Genomic DNA, 23,956 nt, shown 5'->3' with positions numbered 1-23,956 from the left:
ACACCCCCGCGCCGCACGGCCACCAGCTGTCGCGTGTGCCCCCCCGCCTGCCTGCCGCTGCCCTCAGCCTTCCTGAGCCTTCCGGAGCCCTCCCGCCCTCGGGCCACGCCCCCCCGCCGCCGCTCGCAGCTCCCGCATCCCCGTCTTCCTGTTGCTTCGTTCGGTCCTTGTGCTGTATTTGTATTTTAATTGTATTGTACCTCTTTTGCTGTGCCAGTACTGTTGCCCCCCCCTGTGCTGCTGTCCCCTGCACCCACCCACCCCGCTCCCCGCTTCCCGCCGCCGGGAGTGTGGACACGCCCCCTTCCTCCCCGCTCCCGCCTCCCAGCTGCTCCTCCCTCCCTGCACTTGGCCATAAATGGCGACCGTGCAGCGCAGGTGAGTGTGACCTATTCTGAGGACACCCCCGCGCCGCACGGCCACCAGCTGTCGCGTGTGCCCCCTGCCTGCCTGCCGCTGTCCTCAGCCTTCCTGAGCCTTCCAGAGCCCTCCCACCCTCGGGCCATGCCCCCCCGCCGCCGCTCGCAGCTCCCGCATCCCCGTCTTCCTGTTGCTTCGTTCGGTCCTTGTGCTGTATTTGTATTTTAATTGTATTGTACCTCTTTTGCTGTGCCAGTACTGTTGCCCCCCCCTGTGCTGCTGTCCCCTGCACCCACCCACCCCGCTCCCCGCTTCCCGCCGCCGGGAGTGTGGACACGCCCCGTTCCTCCCCGCTCGTGGCTCCCAGCTGCTCCTCCCTCCCTGCACTTGGCCATAAATGGCGACCGTGCGCACGCGCAGCGTTGACGCGCAGCGGGCGCGCCGATTGAGCGCCGAAGGTGCGCCAAAGGTAAGCCCGTCCGCGGCCGGACCGCGCCTAGTGCCAGGACCCCTGGCCCCCGCAGACCCCAGCCCACCCGCCGGACGTACGACACTGCCACCCTCAACGCACTCAACGCCGGCCGATTCCCGGGATGCTTCCAAGCCACCCCGAAACACACCCACGGACCCTTCTGCTGCAACGCCTGCAAGTTCACCTGCATCCGGACCAGCACTACTCCAGCACCAACCAAGACCAAGACGAGCAACAGCAGCAGCCACCTGAAATGCATCCTGCTCAACACCCGCTCCATCCACAGACACGCCATCGAGCTCTGGAACCTGCTCGACACAACCTCACCAGACGTCGCCTTCCTCACGGAAACCTGGATGAACGCCTCTTCAGCGCCCGACATCCCCACCACCATCCCAGACGGCTACAAGATCATCCGGAGGGACCGCGTCAACCAGACTGGAGGAGGCATCGCCATCGTCCACAGGAACACCATCCGCATCACGACCAACACCGATGACACCCTCGCACCCGCCGAGCACCTGCACTTCCAGGTCCACATCAACCCCAAGACCACCCTCAGAGGCACCCTCATCTACAGACCCCCGGGACCACGTACACAATTCAGCGAAGACATCAGCGACTTCATCAGCCCGCACGCCCTCCCCTCCGCTGACTACATCCTCCTCGGGGACCTCAACTTCCACCTGGAGAACAACAACGACCGCAACACCACCACCCTGCTGGACAACCTCGCAAACCTGGGACTCAAGCAGCTGGTCACCTCCCCCACCCACTACGCCGGACACACACTCGACCCCGTCTTCTCATCTAGCAAGGACGTCGCCTTCAGCCACGCCACCGGACTCCACTGGACGGACCACAGCTGTGTCCACTTCAGCTTCAGAAGGACCACGGTCCACCACCACCAGCAACAGGCTGCACGCAGAAGCTGGAACAAGATCACAGCCGAGCAGCTCGCGACCTCCCTGAGCATGAACCCTCCCACCAGCGCAACGAACCCAAGCCAGGCGGCCATCAACCTCGCGAAGTGGATCAGCAACTGCGCAGACGACCTCACCCCTCTGAAGACCCCGCCTAGCAGACCCGCTAGCAAGAAAGCCCCATGGTTCACCAACTAACTCAAGAGCTCCAAGAAGAACTGCCGAGCCCTCGAGAGAACATGGCGCAGAGACCCAACACCGGACAACATGACTGCCCTCAAGCTCGCCACCCGAAAACACCACCAACTCATCCACACCACCAAGAAAACCGCATTCAAGGAACGACTGGACAACAACGCACACAACAGCAAGGAACTCTTCACCATCGTCAAAGAGCTCTCCAACCCCAACGCCGGAAACAACGACATCACCCCTTCGCAAGACCTCTGCAACTCCCTCGCCTCCTACTTCCACAACAAGATCGCTGATATACACAACAGCTTCAGCACTCAACAGATGCACGCCACAACCGAAACACCGCCCCCCACCACCACCCTCCGTGCCTGGACCCCGATCAGCACCGAAGACACCGCCCGCACGATGAACTCCATCCACTCCGGATCCCCTACCGACCCCTGCCCTCACCACGTCTTCAACAAGGCCGACGCTGTCATCGCACCCCACCTGCGGGATATCATCAACTCCTCCTTCGACACCGCCACCTTCCCGGAGAGCTGGAAGCACGCCGAACTCACAGCTCTACTAAAGAAGCCATCAGCCGACCCCTCCGACCTCAAGAACTACCGCCCCATCTCTCTGCTCCCGTTTCCTGCAAAGGTCATCGAGAAGACCGTCAACAAACAGCTCGCCACCTTCCTCGAGACCAACGGTTCCCTCGACCTCTCGCAGTCTGGCTTCCGGGCCAACCACAGCACCGAGACCGCCCTGATCGCAGCCACCGATGACATCCGAGCACTGCTTGACAACGGAGAAACAGCAGCCCTCATCCTCCTAGACCTCTCCGCGGCCTTCGACACTGTCTGCCACCGTACACTAGTGCAGCGTCTCAGCAACGTCGGAATACAGGGAAAGGCATTGGAGTGGATCACCTCCTTCCTCGCAGGAAGGACACAGAGAGTACGCCTCCCCCCGTTCAGATCTGAAGCCACCGAAGTCATCTGTGGTGTTCCTCAAGGCTCCTCGCTCAGTCCTACCCTCTTCAACATCTACATGAGCCCTCTCACAGACATCGCACGCCAGCACAACCTCAACATCATCTCCTACGCCGACGACACCCAGCTGATTCTCTCCCTCACCAACGACCCCGCCACCGCCAGAGCCAACTTTCACGAAGGGATGAAAGAGGTAGCCGAATGGATGAGGAACAGCCGCCTGAAACTGAACTCGGACAAGACGGAAGTCCTCATCCTGGGATCCTCACCCTCCGCCTGGGACGACTCGTGGTGGCCCCCCGCCCTAGGCAGCGCACCCAAACCAACAGACCACGCACGCAACCTGGGCTTCATCCTGGACTCCTCCCTCTCCATGACCAGACAAGTCAACGCTTCAACATCCTGCGCATGCTACGTAAGATCTTCCGGTGGATCCCCACCGAGACCAGGAAGACGGTCACCCAGGCCCTCGTCACCAGCCGTCTGGACTACGGCAACGCCCTCTACGCTGGAACCACCGCCAAACTCCAGAAGAGACTCCAGCGGATCCAGAACGCCTCAGCATGACTCATCCTGGACATCCCCCGTCGCGGCCACATCTCCGGACACCTGAGAGACCTGCACTGGCTCCCGGTCAACAAGAGGATCACCTTCCGACTCCTCACCCACGCACACAAAGCCCTACACAACCAAGGCCCAGGATACCTCAACAGCCGCCTCAACTTCTACGCACCCAATCGCCAGCTTCGATCGACCGGCCACGCCCTTGCCGCCGTCCCCCGCATCCGAAGAGCCACCACGGGGGGACGGTCCTTCTCCTACCTCGCCGCCAAGACATGGAACTCCCTCCCGACCCACCTCCGCCTGACCCAGGACCACCTCGCCTTCAGGAAGCAGCTCAAGACCTGGCTGTTCGAGCAGTAGCGGACCCCCCCCTCCCCCAGCGCCTTGAGACCCTCTGGGTGAGTAGTGCGCTATATAAATGCTTGATTGATTGATTGATTGATTAACAAATGCCTCCACTCAGCAAATGCGTCCTTTATCGCGAGTAGTTCCTTCTCCGCAATATGGTAATTGCGTTCCGTTTCATTCAATTTACGAGACATGTACGCCACAGGATGGAGCAAACCCGACACCTCATTCCTCTGAGATAGAATGGCACCCAGCGCCACATCAGAGGCGTCCGCTTCTACCACATAGGGTAATTCCGGATTCGAGTGAGCTAGCCCCGGGGCGGTGCTGAAGGCCTTCTTGAGGGCCACAAACCTTCGAAAAGCATTAAGGTACTGCACCAGATCATTGTTGCCTTGCCTCAGCTCCAACATCTCTCGATCGGCAGTATACGAGTCCGCCCTTCGATCAAACACCTTCAAGAATTCCTCACGGAAGGCTCCCCAATCACATAGGATAGGGTCGTCCCTGCTCACCAGTGGGACTGCCCATTGCGCCGCGTTCCCAGCAAGATACGAGATAAGAAAGGCCACTCTGGCTTGGCTGGTAGGAAAGGCCTTTGGTTTGCAGGACAGATGCAGTGCTACTTGAGTGAGGAAAACCTGCACTGTGTTGGGGTCTCCGCTGTACCTCTCTGGTGTCGCCAAAGGAATGGCTACGGGCATCTCTACCACAACCGCAGGAGCCGTGGCCGTGTGAGAGGCACCCGCCTGTAGCGGATCGTTCTGCAGAGCGTCCATTCTAGCCTTAAAGTTTGCTGTTTCCTGTCTGGAAGCGGTGAGCTCGATTTGCATCGCGGCTAAGACGGCCAACACATCCTCAATCGTGGCCATGTCGTTCGCCCAACCAGGAGATAGTTATGGAAGAGGTCGGATATTATGTAACGTCCTGGCTTTCTCGGGGTTGGGACAAACAGACGATGGACCAGAGAAATGGAGGTTTAAGGATGATTTAATAAACAGATAAACAACTACAGACAACAAAGACGTCTAACCGTCCTCCGCATGCACACCGGACCCGGTATGCTCCAACGGAGGGCACAGTGCTAAGCAGTGGCCGACAATGCCACTCGACCGCTGTGAAGGGTAGTTCCAAGGTTGTGGAATCTACGGGGGGGCACGTGGGAGTCACCCGGCCGGGCTCTCTACCACCTGGGAACAGCCGCTCTACCAGTATCCCCCAGAGTACTGTCACAACACAAAGACGCTGGGAACACCTTCTAGTGTGCGTCTCTTGTATCCGGGTTTAAGTGATGATACCCAAGGTGGCGCAGAGAATGGATTGGAGCAGCCGCTCTACCTATCCCAGTTCTCCTACGAGTGTCGATGGCTAAGACGCGGAAACACCTCCTGGATAGCGTCTTAGCTATAAGCGTGTGTTTACCCAAGGAACGAGGGTTGGGAGCTTCGGCTCGCACCAACCTCGTTTTCTCCAAATTGTCAGGCCGTTGGGAGCTTCGGCTCTACCAACGGGACTTGTGCCCAATGACGTTGAATACGGCTCTCAGAACGGGACAGGACACGGGCAGGAAGCACACGCCAGCACCTCTCCTCCGCTCCTTAGAATGTTCCTTCCGCCGCTCAACTCACCAACGGGTCCATGTACCTCAACCAGGTACTCCTGCAAAGATCAGAATATCCGACGCCGAGTCCCAGTGATCTTCTCCTTAAGTAGTACTCTCGGCGTTGTATAACCATGACTCTTGAGTTGTATAACATGAAAACTAGGCGTTACCCTTGGTGTTATGTAACCAGAACTCTTGAGTTGCATAACATGAAAACTAGGCGTTCCCCTTGGTGTTATGCAACCAGAACTCTTGAGTTGCATAACATGAAAACTAGGCGTTACCCTTGGTGTTATGTAACCAGAACTCTTGAGTTGCATAAGGCAATTGTTGCCGGAGGGCATTCTGGGAGTTGTAGTCCGCTCTCCTCCAAGCGCACCAGGTTCACGGAAGTGACATCGTGGGAGGGAATCCATGTGCGGGAGGGGATTCCTGACAGGTAAAAAGAGCCATCCTGGAGCGACTAGGCTGCGACCGGGCAAACTATCGTAGCAGGTTTCGCAAAGAGAAGTGGTCAACTGAGGATGATCCCAGAGCCCTATATTACAGGATAAGGGACCTAGGAAACCGATGGTTACGCCTGGTCTCTTCCACTATGGACGATGTAACAGAACAAATTTACTTAGAGCAGTATCTGGACGCTCTTCCACTTCCTACACGGTCCTGGGTTAAGCAACATCCTCACCTAACAATCCCCTTATCAGTGGACTTGGCATGCGCCTTCCATAGGAACCCCGATTTTAAGGTGCATTCTCAATGACCTCCTTTATCCAGTCCCAGACCTCCTGTTAGGATCCATGCTCCGACCAGCCCAGGGTGTTCCAGCACTACAGGGACCACAGTGCTTCCAGTGTGCCGAGTGGGGGCACATAGCCAGACAGTGTCCAGCACTCAACCCTCCCCAAGAACCCATGGAAGTGGGGTATACACGGGGACGTGTATTTTTCTCTGGGGAGAGTCCCTCGATATTTAAAAAATCCATCCATGTGAATGGTAAACCGGTAACAGCCTTAATGGACACAGGATGTCACCATACCGTGGTTAGCCAGGACCTTGTCCCTGAGTGCCATATTCTGAGAAAAGAGTATGTCCAGGTCACCTGTGTGCATGGAGAGAAGAGGATGTACCCTCTTGCGGGGATACTACTTGAAATTGATGGAGAACCCCAACTAAGGAAGGATGGGGTCGTGTCCTCTCTACCTGAAACCGTCCTTTTAGGCACCGATCTCCCGAAGTTTCAGGAATACCTTTCCACCCTCATATCCCAGTCCTCCATGGTAGGTTGGTTAAACCAGGCTCCGTTTTCCTGAGAACGCATAGAAGGGCCCAAACCCAGGACCCCAAAAACACGTAAAGAGAAAAGAGAGGAACGGAAGGCATACCTGTTTACCCACGCTACTTTGCCATCTTCTCTTCTTTTCTCCACAGAGACTTCCCAATCCCCTGGCCGGAACTTTCGGGCCGCACAACACGATGACAGCACTTTGTAAAATGCCTGGGAACAAATCCAAGAGGATCACCCCAACAAGGTAGGCCCATTGTTTTGTGATAAGAAGGGTTTACTATATAGGGTAACTCAGGAGGCAGAACACAAGAAGGAACAGCTATTGGTCCCAAAACCATTCAGAGAACAGGTGTTAGACCTAGCCCACAGCCGAATGGGGGGGGGCACTATGGGAAGGAACACACCTTGCAATACCTATTAGATAAATTCTATTGGCCTGGGGTCTATCGGGAGGTGACTGAATATTGTGCCTTGTGCCAGAGATGCCAGTTAGTTAACCAACCCATCCTTCCCAAGGCTCCATTACACCCACTTCCAATCATATATGTGCCCTTCCAAAGAGTAGGAATGGACCTAGTGGGACCCCCCCTACCCTACTCCCGAGGTCATCAATACTTACTCAAACTAGTAGACTATGCAACACGATACCCTGAGGCAATACCCCTGACTAGTATGACCACTACGGCTGTAGCCCAGGCAATGGCCTCTTTCTTTTCCCGGGTAGGCTTTCCCAATGAATTGCTTACAGATCAGGGAACCCCATTTGTCTCCCGCCTAATGAAGCAGATATGTGGGATACTGGGCATTAAACAAATACGGACCGCGGTGTACCACCCCCAAACCGATGGTTTGGATGAGCGATATAATAAGACAATAAAGACCATGTTAAAAAAAATAGTAGATAAAGCGGGTAGAGACTGGGATAGACAGCTTCCCCTGGCGTTATTTGCTATCCGCACCCATGCTCAGAAATCCACAGGGTTTCTCCCCGTACAAGCTATTTTTCGGAAGACAGCCCCGTACCCTTCTTGACATGGCAAAAGAACAATGGGAAGAGGAGGAGGATGAAAGTAAACCCCTTCTGCAGTATAGCCAAGGGTTACGTGATGCTCTAACATCTCTCTGGGAGGAGGTCCATACGAATATGGAAAGAGCACAGTCTACACAAAAGAAGTATTATGATAGGGGCACAAAACTAAGGGAGTTCAAAGTGGGAGATTCAGTATTAATCCTTCTTCCCAGTACCGACAAGAAATTATTGGCGACCTGGCAAGGCCCCTACGAAATACTAGAAAAGGTCACCCCTGTCTCTTACCGTGTGGCTACAAAATAAAGTGGGTGTTAAGGGAAAGAACGCGCAACCTGCAAAATTACACAATTTGTAACTATGCGGACCAAAATTTTTTCAATACGGTGCATTCAACTTGAGGTTAAACACCCCAAACCCTCAAAAACAATCGATGATTGATTCATGTAATTTCTTTTGTCGAAGCACACGTGAAATCAATAATGAATGTCTCTTGTAATAACCACAAAATAGAAATAATTGGTGTGGGCTTCTCTTCTTCCTTTTTTATTTTCGAATTGAATCTTCAAAGTTCTTTAATTCGCAAACATTCTTCCACTCCCCAACGCGTTTCGTCGATAAGGGATTAACCCATGCGACTTCCTCAGGGCTGGAAGTAATAAACAATACAAATTGGAGTACAAAAACCTCCTTAATCCATACTAAATAGCCCACATTACTTCCATGTGCAAAAGGAAATAAACATGCTGTGTGATTTCACACTATAAGCAACCTGTGTTTACACGTTTTTAAATTCTTTAACAGTTTTAACCCCAATGATTGAATATTCATTACACCTGCTTAGCCACCATTATGACCGTGAGCATTAAAAATTTTCAGTGATGGCACCATTCCCAGAGCTGTGGTCCATGCTATAGTGTCAAGCATGAATGAATAATCAGTACCTTATATTCCTGTATCTGTCTCCTATAATGAAACAACCATGTAAAAACCGCATTACACACCGCAGAGCACATGAGGCAAAGGCTGGACCTATCACCACATTTGACAGCACAAACATACCTTCATACACTGTGTTATTGTCCTCAGCAGTAATTGTTCATCATATCCAAATTGAGTTGTTGGCGCTAACCTGAAATATAATTCAGACTCTAAGTATACTCAATCCTGTGTTTGTATTCATCCAAGGCCAAACACCAACAATTCCTAACCATCTCATAGTCTCACCTGATTCTTCGTTTCTTTCACTGAAAAACCGCAATCGTATCGTGTTCTCAATCTTTTACCATAGGTATGAGTCATTCGGTCCTCCACAATCCCTGACGTACGGAGATCTAAAGGATCACAAATTCAAAATTCTACCCTTAAAAATGTTCTCCATAGTCAGCGTTACGTAAAGGCCATCACTATCCAAGCTTTCCCACTTACTTTCAAAGTATCATGGCCCCCGGATACAGGAACACATCCATGTTTGCTGTTGCCGCGTTTGTTTAAACTATAAAAATGAACAAGGTGACTTGCATTACGGATAAACCACCAGCGCCATTTTGGATAGGTCTTAAACTAAAGTAGTCGAATCAGAATAATGTCAAACCATATCTGATTAAGTAAAACACTTCAACCGTTCTAATCCTGCACCATAATTATAGAAGGTATATTTCTGCTCGCTATTTATTATATAAATCACCAACCAAGATATGCCAATGAATTAATGCGCCTCCCGCTCGTTTATGATGAAAACTAAAGAAATAACCCGTTTAGGCATGCTGAGGTGGGCGCCATTAAGGCCGAGTATAATAATGATGTATTATTAAAGACAGTTCCATAGAGCGATCCTTATTCTTTCATTAACTATGAAACACCAAATAAATAACAACTGCTCTTTATAATTAGATGAAGTTTCATACAAATAATATCACAACATCAAAACAGTCACAGTCCAGCTACCTCAAGCTGCATATTAATATCCTGTCCCCTTATAAAAAATAATAATCACCCTTTAAACACAAAAATTAATGTTCAACATTATACTACCCTGTTGTATGGCATTTTTCTAACGCCATAAGCTGTAATATCCTTACAGAATTCTTTACGTTCTTTAAACACCAATGCTAATCCTCTCTCACTATATCATTACTACTACTAATTTCTTCAACCTATGGCGTAACATATCTACACCCTATAGATCTTCATAGAACAACTGAAATAATCCGTTTACGGCTAGAGACATATCTCAAATGCGAGGTGTTATCGAAATCCCAAATGACCTATCACAAGAGTCTGCCTTATCTTTATTTTCTCACATTCAACTCTGAACCATTTATCTATTCATAGACCTGATCATTTACTCGCCTAGGAAGTACTGTAACTCTCGGTCATAATTAAGACCGTCTTCCACGGCCCTCAAGCGCATGATCCATCTCGCCTCATGCCTCCGCAGTGTGAGCTCTCTATTACCTCCCCGCGCTTCCATCTTCACATGCTCAATACCACAGAATTGAAATGATTTATGTATACCTTGTGCTGTACAATTATGTATATGTTCTGCGATGGGATATCTCTGATCATTATTCTTAACAGCTCTCCAATGTTCACTAATCCTATCCTTAAGAGCCCTTATTGTGCTACCCACATGACAAGCCGTGGACCAAGAGGTGAGGGATATGCTGAAAGCGGACATCATCGAGCCCTCACATCGCCCCTGGTCTTCCCCAGTCGTTCTCATTCCTAAACCAGACGGGAGCATTCGTTTTTGCATCGACTTTTGCAAAGTAAAAGCTAGGGCCGAGTTCGATGCTTACCCTATGCCCCGTGTCGATGAATTGATTGAACCGCTGGGAGAAGCAAAGATAATGTCTACAATCGATCTCACTAAGGGATATAGGCAAATACCCCTTGCCAAAGAAGACAAAGAAAAAACGGCCTTCTCAACTCCCTCGGGTCTTTATCAATTTAAAGTCCTTCCCTTCGGCCTTCATGGCGCACCGGCCACCTTTCAGAGATTAATGGACGTCCTCTTAAAAGAACACCAGGCCTATGCTGTGGCCTATCTGGATGACATTGTCATCAATAGCCCTGACTGGGAAACCCACCTTATACATCTGAAGGCAGTCCTAGAAACCCTGAGAAAAGCCGGTCTCACTATTAATCCCAAAAAAACAACATTTGGAACAGAACACATACAGTACCTCGGTTACGACATCCAAGCTGGAAAGATCAGGCCCCAGATGAACAAACTTTAGGCCATCACCCGTATTCCCTCGTCCAGCCAATAGGAAAGACGTCCGTTCCTTCTTAGGATTAGTGGGTTATTACAGGCAATTTATTCCCTGTTTTTCGGATATAGCCTCTCCCTTACAGACCTCTTAGCTAAAAACATGACAGGGAAACCCTTCCATTGGTCCCAACCTCAGGAACGTAGTTTCACCCTACTGAAAACAATATTATGCAATGCTCCGATCCTCACCTGCCCTGACCATACCGAACCATTTTTTCTTCAAACTGACGCTTCAGCGAGAGGACTTGGGGCTGTCCTATCCCAACCAGATAACAAAGGTGAATTACGCCCTGTCCTTTTCTTAAGTAGGAAACTATTCCCTAGGGAGACCCGATAGGCTACAATAGAAAAAGAAGGCTTAGCCATCAAGTGGGCGGTGGAAGCATTACAGTATTACCTCCTTGGCAAACGATTCCTTCTTCTGACCGACCACGCCCCCTTAACCTGGCTCTCTATGCATAAAGACTCAAACCCAAAAGTACTCAGGTGGTTTCTTGCATTGCAACCCTTTTCTTTTTGTACCTTGCATGTCCCTGGGAAACTTCAGGCGAACGTGGACTTCCTCTCCAGATATCCCATGACTGAATGGTCCACACATCCATTCCTGGAGGGAAGGCAATGTGATGATTTCTCATCACGGACGGACTATCCGAACTCCTTCAATATAGCGGACATGGAACCCCAGAGAGGAAGTGGAGTGAGCAGTCCAGACGCTCATCCCGGATCCCACAGGACGGAAGCAGCCAGCCCCGGAGGAGGGGCTAAAAACGCAGTCTTCGCACTCTAATGAGAGCTCAAAGAAGTGAAGCAGAGAGACTCCGAAGAAGGGGGGACGGAAGAAAAGCCGGAATCAGAGGACACGCAGGCGGAGGAGACACCACGACAGCGGGACCAGTCCAGACCTGAACCGAAGACCTACGAGGATAACCGCTATGGGAGCAGCGCCCTCGAGTCCTGTACTCCTACAGGGAAAGTGGAGGCTGTGACTCCCCTTCCCATGACCCAGGAGGGTCGTGGGTTCAGGCAATTGCCGGGCTCTTCTTTGTTTTGGGGTTGGTGGGCGGGGATGCGGGGCACGGCACAGTGAATCACCGATCCCCTCCCTCACTTAGGCACCACACAGTTAGGGTTCGGGTGACGGTGGCACTAATCCCCACAGCATTTAAAATTCAGGAGAGGGACCTGACATTTTTTTGTTGTTGTTGTCTTTTGCTTCCCCATTCGGAGGAGACAGACCCCAGTATCTGAAGAGTGAACAAGACCTGGAGTACCTCACAACCAAGATCGCCAAAAGAACAGAAAGAACCCCTTCAGGCCTAGAGACACTTAAAGAAATCCTTTATTCAAGCGTTTTAGAACACAGTCCTTCTCTACGCCTTTTTCCTTTCTCTCCCCTCCCTTGAGTGCTGAAAGTTAAAGGTCTTCCCCCCCACTCCCCCTATAAGAGAAATAATAAAAGTTATTTACTCTCCTGACACAGGACTGAAGCGTATCCTTCAGAAGACTGGAGGGATGATAGACCACGCCCGGGGTGGGGCACGATTATAGAGGGACAGAGTAATACCAAACATGAATCGCAGATTAGTCATAATACTAGCTGCACACGAGGGTCTAGGTTCTGCACATGCAGGAGTTACCGCAACAGTTTTTTTACTGAAACAACACTATTGGTGGCCTGGTTTCACAAAGCAGATGAAGAATGTTGTCTTAAAATGCAACATTTTAGGGTATTAGGGTCCGGTGGTAGTTGGGTCAATCACTTATAAGGGGTACAACGAGCCCTCAACAAAATGCCAAGATATTCTCTAGGGGGTGTCACTCCTTATGAGGTCCTATTTGAGATGAGAATGTGGGGGCCTGATCTCGACTATGAAAGCACAGTTGCGGATAAAAAACCATTTGATATCAATAAACGTTTGGCTATTTTACCCGATCTGAATGAATCCCGGGCACTACCAAGCAACGTGTAAGTAAAATGCACCGCCACTGGGGAAGTCAAATCAGACACGGCAAGACTTGTCTGGATACCAAAAGTCAGGGATCTAGTCAGAGAAAAGATCAAGGACAAGAAAGAATTTGAGCCGTTATACAGAAGGCCTGTACCTGTCCTGGCTGTCCAAGGAACAAGAACAGTACTTCTTCCCGCTCTTGCCGGCAAAAAAGAAAAGAGATTTGTCTCCATTGATCTGATCAAACCACACTATGTGGCCGATATTGAATAGTAGGTCTCGTGGGTACCTGGGTAGCCGACAGTCTCCTCTAGCTACCATACAGGAAGTTCAAACAGCAAGACTTATAACATTCAAAGAGTCACCAATACAAAATGATAGAATTTCCAACAATGAAATGGAACTTGTTCCTCTTGATACAGAACTTCAGAACACAAATGAAAGACAAATTTCAACTGGCACTAACACCGATGTCTACATCAATATGCCTCGACAAGAGACACCTGCCAGTTCAACAAAACCTGCTGAGCTGCCAAAGATAGATCGAACTGCATTTGGCTACTTGATTGATTTTGATACCTTCTCTCTTGATCCCAGTGAACCTGAGACAACACCAGCTCCAGTTGCCCGTAAGCAACAAATTTGTGCCTTTTACACTTTTCTGAAAAGACTTACTTAGTATCATCTTGGCTCCAGCTCTGGATAATAACTGGAATATTGTTTTTTTCTGTTCTGGATTGGCCTAGTGACTGTTTTTTGGTTACACATCAATAGAAAATATCTCCTAGAACGCTCTGCAGTATCAAATATGAACTTTGTCCTGAAACCTCATACATCATCTCATCGTGAACAAAGAGACTTGTTTTCCGTGAACTTACAGCTGTTCCAATTCCTGATGGCATTGTTTGGAACAATGTTGATTATGATGTATTTTGCCCTACGGAAGTTTTGAATATACCACATTTATTTAAAATTTCTCTAAATTATATCATTACCTCCAGTACATTTTCTGATTGAGATTTTGAAACTGTAAATAATATGTTGTCTGATTTAGAACAATCCGCTGCATTTGTGAACAATAAAATGTTAGAGGACACATCTGATTTTAATAGCATGTACTGTTACCAACATTATGGTCATCGCTTTTTACACAAATCTAGTATCCCAAGGAATGTTTTCAAATACCACCAGTGGGAACATTGTCCAACACCGCCGAAATATAGTTCAAAAACTTTTGCACAGATGTTTTCACATTTTCCAGGGTTTAACACTTCTGACCCGACCTCATATTACTATAAGGTTGCACCTACACCTGCACTGAAAAATATGCTAACACCAAACAGATTTATTGTGCATTCTTTATTTCCCAACTGTCTGAACAGGGTTTCGACTTATGGAAGGATACTATAGACATACAATCAGTCTAGGGTTTAAAGGATTGGTAAGTTCAGGGAACAGAAGCACTATTTAAAGCTTGCCTCATCCCACAGCAAATAATCTTTTTGAATGACACTGTGCAACAGACTTCCTGTCTTGGACTAGCCAAGAACAAGGATTTGAACACACCTCGGGTTCCCACACCTTCACATATCAATTTTAAATCACGTGGAGGGGATACAATAGATGACATCACACAGTACAATACTTCAGACCCCAATTGGAAAGGATGGTTGGTTTGGCCCACAGACACAAATAGATGTCAATCAAATTTCAGGGATACAACTGAAGGGTTCAGTATCCATAGACCAGACACACGCTATGTACAAAGAGAACATCCGGGGTGGTGACATCATACAGTGTTGAGAAGTTATTTCTCAATTGGCTAAAAACCTCGACACTGTGCCAGGTGAAACAGCACTTATCCTTACTCTCAGATGAGGTGGATCTGAGGGATTTTTATTAGGTCCTCGAAAGCCACGTCAGAAACGTTTCTATTACACGGTCTATAATGAAATCTGGAAAATCTCTCAAAAATAAGCCGCAGAGAGACTCCATGAAATAGATAGAATTAACCTAGAAAAGGCGTTCGCTGTAGTTGACAATTGTATGACTACATTAACATCCAGGATTTATTTACTGGGCAACATTGTATATTCTGCTATTGATATACTAGAACAGTACTTGTCCATACTGCAACACGGGCAATCTCAACTACGTTTCTATTATGTTATTGAGCTGATCGCTGCAATCTTTGCACAATGGTTATGTGCCTTGGCGATTTATCAACAGTACGTCTCTATTTTTACCATTCAATCTAACTGAAAAACAGATTACAATGGCACAAAGGGGAGCAAAATATACAAAGCTGCGAATTGAAAAACTCTATACATTTCCTTTAACTGTGGCAGGATCACCATCCACAGAATGGTTATATAACATTACCGGTCACAACTTTCCAGTTTCAGTATTGCATAGAACAACAACAGACAGGCAGATATGAAGGGATGGGTAGGGAATTCATCAAGGAATCTTGGGAATTGCCATACCGATTTCGAAGCAGGAATGGGAACATGGAAGTGTTCCTTAGCGATACCAACTGCGAGAATTCTTTAAGTGGATCTCTCATAAGCCAGGATATCATCCTTCACGCGGCCTGTGATGGTTCAGTTGCTAACGTATCCTGTCACTTGAAAGGTTCCCCAGCTGCCCTGATTAATCCGGTGTTCAAGTTGCTTTTGAATGGGAGTTACTTGATGCTGAATGATCAAGATTCTTGTGGGATGCTCCCGGGCATCGCATATCTTGTCACTGTAAGCTCTAGGGTTACTTACTGTATGCAAGTATTGCTTTCACCGACCCATGCAGTCAGGGAGGCACCGTTATGGCCTTCGTTGAATATTTCCTTTATAGGGTTTGATACTCTGAGCCGAATGAAAGCCATGCTTTTACAGCAAACCGATCCCCCTGACCTCCAACCGAGAGACTTATGATATCCAGGTTGCAAGGTCTTCGGCTGAAATACAGGTAGTAGAGTCGACAAACTGCCCTTTCCATTTCACAGAAATGGTGCAATGTATCTTTAACATAGTACACCTATTTAAGACCATAGGTTCAGGACTGTTAAGCAGCTTTCAGACAATCCTCAGAGTTATTCCCAACTTCATACACTCCATATTCTGAAGCATTTTTGGAGTGCTTCTGCTGATCCTTCTACTAATAACAGGTATCCTGATTGTCATTTTTCTGCTACGCAATGGACGTCCCAGTCATCAAGGGGATTGAAAAAAACACTCTTGGAGCGCCGATACCGTGATCGCATGATAATCCATCAGGGCACACCTCATCTTCGAGAACTGAGCGAGTCTTGGTTCTTGTCATTTAGACCAGTCTGAATTGACTGTATTCTGCCTGTCCTCTGATGCCTTTTATGCGGACAAGAATGTGTGTTGGACCCTTGTCTAACACTTACATCCATTGCGCCACCGGACATTGATGCTTTATTGGACCCGATAACAGCCCATGTTCTGCTGTGTCCTCAGCGTATTCCAATGTTGATGTCTGCATTCTTAGAGCCACCACAGTATGCTTCAGCCCCTTTCGGAAAGGATACCAGCTCCTCAACAAATACTCAGGCTTTGGTTGTCACACAGGCATCCCCAGCAGCAGCTGTGTAGAATACGGAGGAACATCTGTGCTCGATTTACCTGATCTGTGAGGTGTTGCAGGGACCGTCGTCTGCGACTGCAGGGAACAGTGATGTTGCGTCTCGTAGCCAGGATGCATACATTTGGCTCATCATGTGCTGGGAAAATTCGGCTTTTTCCAAAACAACCAAATTTGGAATTTTAACCTATAGACACTTTTTCTGCATGGCTTTCAGTGACTCATTGTTCGGACTATATATATGAACATATTTAGTACAGACTTCTATCAAATGCAATAATTTTTCTCTTTTAGCATTTATTTTAGAAATTTTACATTTTTAAGTACTATTTTGGATGGACTTATTAATAGTTTGCGTACAACATTTAGCTGTACGTTAGAATTTTTAGTATGTCGTCCAGTCGGATGAGGAGTGGGTGTTATGTTTCATATAGGTACCCCAATATAGGCTCAGGTAGTTACCTAACTTTTCACCTATAGTCTCCCCTACCATTACACTACATAACAGTTTTAGTACTGACCTTTTACCTAGTTACGGTAATGCCTAAATGACATGGGGTTTTCTCTGAAAACTAGCCTCATTCATTATGTATGAGGATTCTTGGAATCACAGTAGGACACCATATCCTGCATAATAACTATGTACAAGACTCATTCCTTCCTTCATCCTAGTCCGACATGACACAGCAAGGTACATCCGCTGATGGTACCACTTTGGGTATATATACACCATATCTTGCTGAGGTAGTCAGAGGTGAAAAGGACTTCCATGCCGACACACTGACGCAAGACACTGAGGTTCCTGTGCGCAGACACTCCAGCTCACAGTGGTCTGACATCCCTTGCGGGATGTCCATCTCGAAACCAAGACGGGGTCCCACAGTCTCTCACTTCAGGTAATGGGGTTGACTTTATCCTAGAGGGATTCTTGGCTTTACAAGCACATACATGCTAGGTACACTTAGGTACATCTAGTTAGGGTTGCATCGTAGGAGTACGCATTTATTACTGTCATGTATTTTACATTCTTGCCTGTATTCATTGTTTTAACACGATCGTAGACATCTACCATCCTTTTACTCTGTTAGTGCTTATAATCATTTATATCTGTTACTGTCTAATGATTGTTTCAGTACACCTATTTTAAACTAGAATGATGCTGGTTCAATAAATGCCTTTTGAAAAACGTCCCCACTGTTTATTCTGTGTATCTCTCTGAGATGAAGCGAGCACAAGTGGCTGAGCGAAAAGTATTGCACTGTTTCCAAGGTCCTGAGGGATCAGGGTTGTCATGTTCGATTGCTGCCAAGAACTATTCTCTCCTTGGTAAGAGGGGTTTCTAGTGGCACTGTGAACTAGCTGGTACACCAAGCTTACATATCCGGTAGGGGTCTCTAGAATCAGTCCGGACACCAATCCTACAGTGTATGTTGTGTGAACACGCAGATTCTGTATAGGTTTATAGGAACTACACGCCAACTCCAGTCTACATCACTATATTTTAAGTCAGTTCACTGTGCGTTACTACACTATTCACTATTATCCTCCACTGTACAACACTCCACTGTATGCCACTCCAGGCTACGCTACTCCACTGTACGCCACTCCACTGTACGCTACTTACATATATGCTGTTCTGCTCTATGCCATTCCATTGTATTCCACTCCACGCTACTCCACTCTATGCCACTCCAGTGTACTCTCTTCTGTTCTATATAATTCCATATACAAAACTCTACTACACTATGTGCCACTATACTAGATTCTACTTCACTCTATCCTTGTACACTTCACTGTCCAAATTTCTGATCAACTCTATGCTCGTACACTCTATTGTACAACACTGTACTCCACTCTATGACAGTTTCAAACACTGAACAACCCAGCACTCCACTCTACTGTATGAGATGCCACTCCAATTTCTAAGTTAATATTTCAACTTTTTGTACACCACTTAAATGTGCGCCATTCCACTCTATGCTAATACACTATATCCTTCTCCACTCTACGCCAATCCACTGTACACAACTCCACTCTACGTTATTTCACTCTTTGCCACTCCACCCCACTGTACGGTATTCCACTGTACGCTTTTCTACTGTATTCTACTCCACTTTATGGTAATCCACTCTACGCTACTCCACTCTATAAATCCACCCTTTAAAAATCTACTACACTTTATGGCACTCTACAACACTCTACTCCACCCTATCGCCGTACACTCCACTGTCCAACTCTATACACCACTCCAAGCCCATACATTCTATTGTACAACACTCTAATCCACTATACAACACTTTTCTATACTCTAAGACACAGCACTCCACTCTACTGTACAAGACCTCACTTCAATTCCTAACAGTTTAATACCTATGCGACTCCACTCCACACTTCTCTACGGCACGCCAATACACTCTATTATACTCTACTCAACACTGTTACACCTCTCCGCTCGACTCTAATCCACTGTATGTGACTTTATCTCACTCTACACTACTGTACAACAATCCACTCTACGCAGCTCCATTGTTTGACACACTACTGCACTACATGCAGTTCCACCCTATGCCATTGTAATCAATAATAGTGTATGCTATCCACTCTACCACACTGTACAACATTATACTGTACACCACTCCACAAACCTCAAGTAGATTGTATGCCACTCTACTCTACTGTAGCCTACAACACTTTCCAATATTGTACGACACACCACTATACTCTACTGTACAACATAGTGCTCTATTTTATGACACTTTACTCAAGCTGTATGCTACACCACACCACTCTACTGCAGTCCATGCCACTATGGCCTGCGACACTTTACTCCACTCTACACTACCCCACTCCAGTGCGCTCCACTCCACGATACCCCACTACATTTATCCCACTCTACACCACTGTACCATACTCCACTCTACACCACTCCACTGTCCAACACTCTACTCCACTGTATTTAACTCCTCTGTACGACACTGTACTATACTCAATGTCACGCTGACACTCTACATCACTATATTACACTTTATTCCACTCAACGACACTCCACTCCTCTCTATGATACGTCACTATATGACATGGCACTCCACTCTACGACACACTTCTCCACTGTACTCTACGACATTCCACTGAATCATACTCCACTCTACAACACTCTTCTCGCTACGTCACTCTAAAACACTCTACGACACCCTCCTCTAATGTACGACACACCAGTCCACTGTACAACTCGCCACTCCAGTCTACAATACTTGAAAACACTATATGAGACACCATGTCACTACACTATATAACACTTTACTACATTGTACAATGCACTACTACACTCTATTCCAGTCTATGATACTCCACTCTACGACAATAGACTTTATAACACTCTCTTCCACTGTACTGTATGACAGTCCACATAACAACAGTCCACTCAACATCATTGGACTCTACGATTTGAAACATATTTTATTAAACATTAAATAAAACATTGAAATTCAATGTAAAGATCAATGCTTAAAGCTTAGTTATAATTAGGAAAGCTTATTTTTCCCTATATAAACCAAACTTAAACTAAATAAACTTTAAAATTCTAAAGTTATGGTTATGTCTTTCATTTACAGTTTATTCCTTTTGAAACAGATGTTCAGTATTTTTAGGAACAGATTGAGCACCATATGCAGTAATGGTTTTTCATATATCTGTGGTTGATTGTTAATGTTAACTATTCTACCCGTGAAGTGTATGTATAGTTTCAATTTGGTACATAATCCATGTTTCTACACTTAAGGGAGTTGTTTCTGTAATGGCTTTAATGATGCCTCAAATTCTTCCGAGCTATTTTGTACTTACGTTTAATGCTATACCCGTTTATAGAATAATGTGTACAAAAGAAGGTTGGATGATGTCCTCAGTAATGTCATCAGTGATGTCATAAATGGCGTCATAGAACATGTCATGCGTGATGTAATACGTGAGGTCATAAGCAGTGCATGGCGGAGGCGCAAATTATAGTTAGCTACACTAACTATAATTGTTAAATCCTCCCAGTCCAAGAAGCCGGACCCTGGGGTAAGGGACTACAGGCCTCTCTCCATGCTCAATTTGTATTTTAAGATTTTGAGCAAGATACTGGCAGGTAGGCTACTTCCACACATGAAGTCTTTAGTCCATCTGGACCAAAATGGGTTTATTCCCTCACACTGCACCTCTTACAATCCCAGCGGATTCCACTCTGTACAGCAACATGCGGAGGCACCAACCCGCCGTCAGGCAGCGGTTCTGTCAGTGAACTTGGAAAAGGATTTTGATACGGTGAGCTGGGAGTATTTTAGGTGATGTTGGGTATGGGCCTGGGTTAGGACTAGGTGCGATGGGTGAGGCTTCTCAATGCCTCGCCTACTGCAAGAGTCAAGACGGGTAGAACCATTTCTAGGCAATATAAGGTATCCCGGGGATCGCGGCAGGGGTGTCCCCTTTCTCCGCTCCTGTTTGCCTTGGCCATCGAACCTCTAGCAGAAAGGTTCCATCGGGAGGGGAGGGGTGGGACTGTCCCTTGGCGAGCGGCGGCATCACGTCTCTCTCTATGCTGACGATTTGTTGCTATATTTATCAAAGGCAGTTGAGGGTGCCACCGAGATTTTGCATATCCTAGATGACTTTGCTCGGCTCTCGGGCCTCAGGGTTAACAAATCCAAGACATATTTGTTCCCGATAGCGGGCCATTGCCCAGGCCGATGGCGCTGCCAGGCGACATTCTCTGGGCTCGGAGCATTTTTAAATATCTGGGTATTCACATCTTTCACGATTTGGACAACCTAAGGGATGGAAACCTGGGAGGGGCACTTTGCTCACTCCGCTCTTGCGTACACTTTTGGTGCACATTACAGATACCTATCATAGCACAGATCAGCCTCTCTAAAATAATAATGCTGCCCTGGCTGTTGTACTTTTTTGTGAATCTCCCAGTCCTGATGTCGAGCAGCTGGTTTTGCCCCCTGAATACCCTCTTGAGGGAACTGGTATGGGGAGGCGGGCGCCCGAGGGTGTATTTGAAAATATTGCAGCGTACCATGTTGGAGGGTGGACCAGGGGTCCCAAATTTCGAATTCTATATGTTGGCTGCCCAGCTGCAGTGGCTGGCACAATGGGTGGATGGTGTCAAAGAGGAGGGAACATACCGATCGGATCCGACGACTAGCCCTAAACTGGTGACGGCAAAATTATTGCTGTCGACTATGCCTACCCCGCATGGCTTTCAAGACGTGGAAGAGATGCCAGGGAGGGGGCGGCAGCCCACTAAATATTCCCCCATGCTGCCCCTAGTGAGGTTGCCACATGGCAATCCACAATCTATATTTACGTGCGATCAACTAGTGCGGTGGTCCGAGGCAGGACTGAAAAATATCGGGGATTGTTACTCAGACAAAGCTCTGATCCCATTTGCAGAGCTGATGGATGACTGCAGGCTCCCTCCAGGTCAGTTCCTGTGCTACGAGGCGTTGGCACGCATGTTTGATCAGTTGTGGGGCGGTGGGAGGGAGCAGCCTGACACACACCCGGTTCCCCACGCCTTGTTAAAGCTCGGTACTGCAGGACACTTGGTGAAATGACTATATGCCACACTAATAGAAGCATCCATCACTCCTCTAGTCGGGCTGCGGGCGAGATTGAATAGGATCGGGGGCAGAATTCACACTGACTCCGAGTGGGGCAAGGCGTTGTGGTATCCTAAAAAGGTCTCAAAGAACACACGTTTAAAATATATTCTGTTCAATTATACACACATGACTTACATGACGCCCCACAGGCTTAATGTGACATATGGTGGAGAGGTGCAACAATGTCCCAGGTGTGCTTACCCAGATGCGAATTTCGGTCATATACCTGGGAATGCCAAGGATTACATCCTTTCTGGGAAGCTGTGTTGGACAAAATTAGGGACGTGCTGGGAAGGGTGTTGGCTGCCACGATGCAGGTATGCTTATTGGGCCTCTGTCCAAGGCCCCCTATGCGCGTGGTCAGGAATCGGTTGATTGATCTTGCATTGGGCCTCACTAAGTATAGGATAGTGATGAAGTGGAAGTCAGCAAGGCGGCCGCAATTGGCAGCTTAGAACAGGGCTGTGGTCGCATGGGCCGGAGTGGAGGGCAGAATACTGAGTTGGGAGGAGGCTCGGGGAATAAGAATGCGCCCAATTGCTGAACAGTGGAGAGAGGCTTTAGTTGAGTGGGAGAAACCAATGGGCACCAGTGGCGAGGAAAGCGGGCCTGCCAACGGATCATTACCCAGTGCCATGGCACAAGACGTTTCCCCGAGATCCCCCCGGAGCTCCGGGGATTTGATATGTGGGGGGGGGGGGGCTACATAGGGGCCTCGGCCCACCCTGGGTTGGCTGGCCAAACACGGATGGGGGGTTTTCCCTCCCCCCTTGGACCTGCCTGTGGGTCAGGTCTGCTGCTACTCCCTTATGATCTCACTGGTTTAAATGCATATACACCGCTCCTCTACACAAGTTGTGTCATGTGCACCTGGTGCAGATATTTGAAGTGCACCAGGCGCATCCTAGCAGACATTGCTAGTGTCCGAGGATCCATTCAGGCGTCCCTCCAATCTGCTTCATCTAAGGTTCCAACCCAGCTATCCCACCTCTATTTCAAAGTGTCCAATGTTGTGGAGGAGTGCACTACGAGCGACTTGTAACTCTGAGACACTCCACCCCTACCCAGTTGACCCTTAAGCAGTTTACACTCCAAGAGGACTATATTCAGGAATGCTGTTTAGTTTGTCCTGATAAGTAGATAGAGTATGGCAAAGTCGTAAATACCAAAGGAACTGAGAGGATGGTATGCAGAACTCCGTCATGTGGTCTTGGAAAGACTTTATATGACACCCCTTCTCCCAGACATCACCAATCTTCGAGAATCCTATTTGGTGCTGTTAGACCTGTCATCTTTTGGCGTGATTTCCCCAGTCTTTTTGCATCTGACCTCCTGTGTTTTTTTACTGTGTGCTGAACTTCATTTGTGTTTGTTTTAGGACTCTTGGCACGTTATCGCTGATGACCAGTGCTAACGTGCGTGTGCTTTGTCTTAAACCATGGCATGTGGTTTCTCTATGATTGGCATATCTGATTTACTAGTAAGTTCTTAGTATAATGCACTACATGTGCCCAGGGCCTGTAACTCAAATGCTACTAATGAGCCGCAGAACGGATTGTAGCACCACCTGAGTATCCCTTCAAACATGTCTCAGGCCTGGCATCACACTGCCTGTGTGTGCAGTCTTAGGCTGCCCCGTCGACCTGGCAAGTTCACCTACTTGCCAGGCTCCAAACCATCCCTTATGTTACATGTAAGGCACCCCTAAGGTAGACCCTAAGTAGC

The sequence above is a fragment of the Triturus cristatus genome, chromosome 7 (assembly GCF_964204655.1).
Source record: "Triturus cristatus chromosome 7, aTriCri1.1, whole genome shotgun sequence".
Taxonomy (NCBI): Eukaryota; Metazoa; Chordata; class Amphibia; order Caudata; family Salamandridae; genus Triturus; species Triturus cristatus.
The sequence above is the reverse complement of the archived record's forward strand: the minus strand, read 5'-3'. Positions refer to the sequence as shown.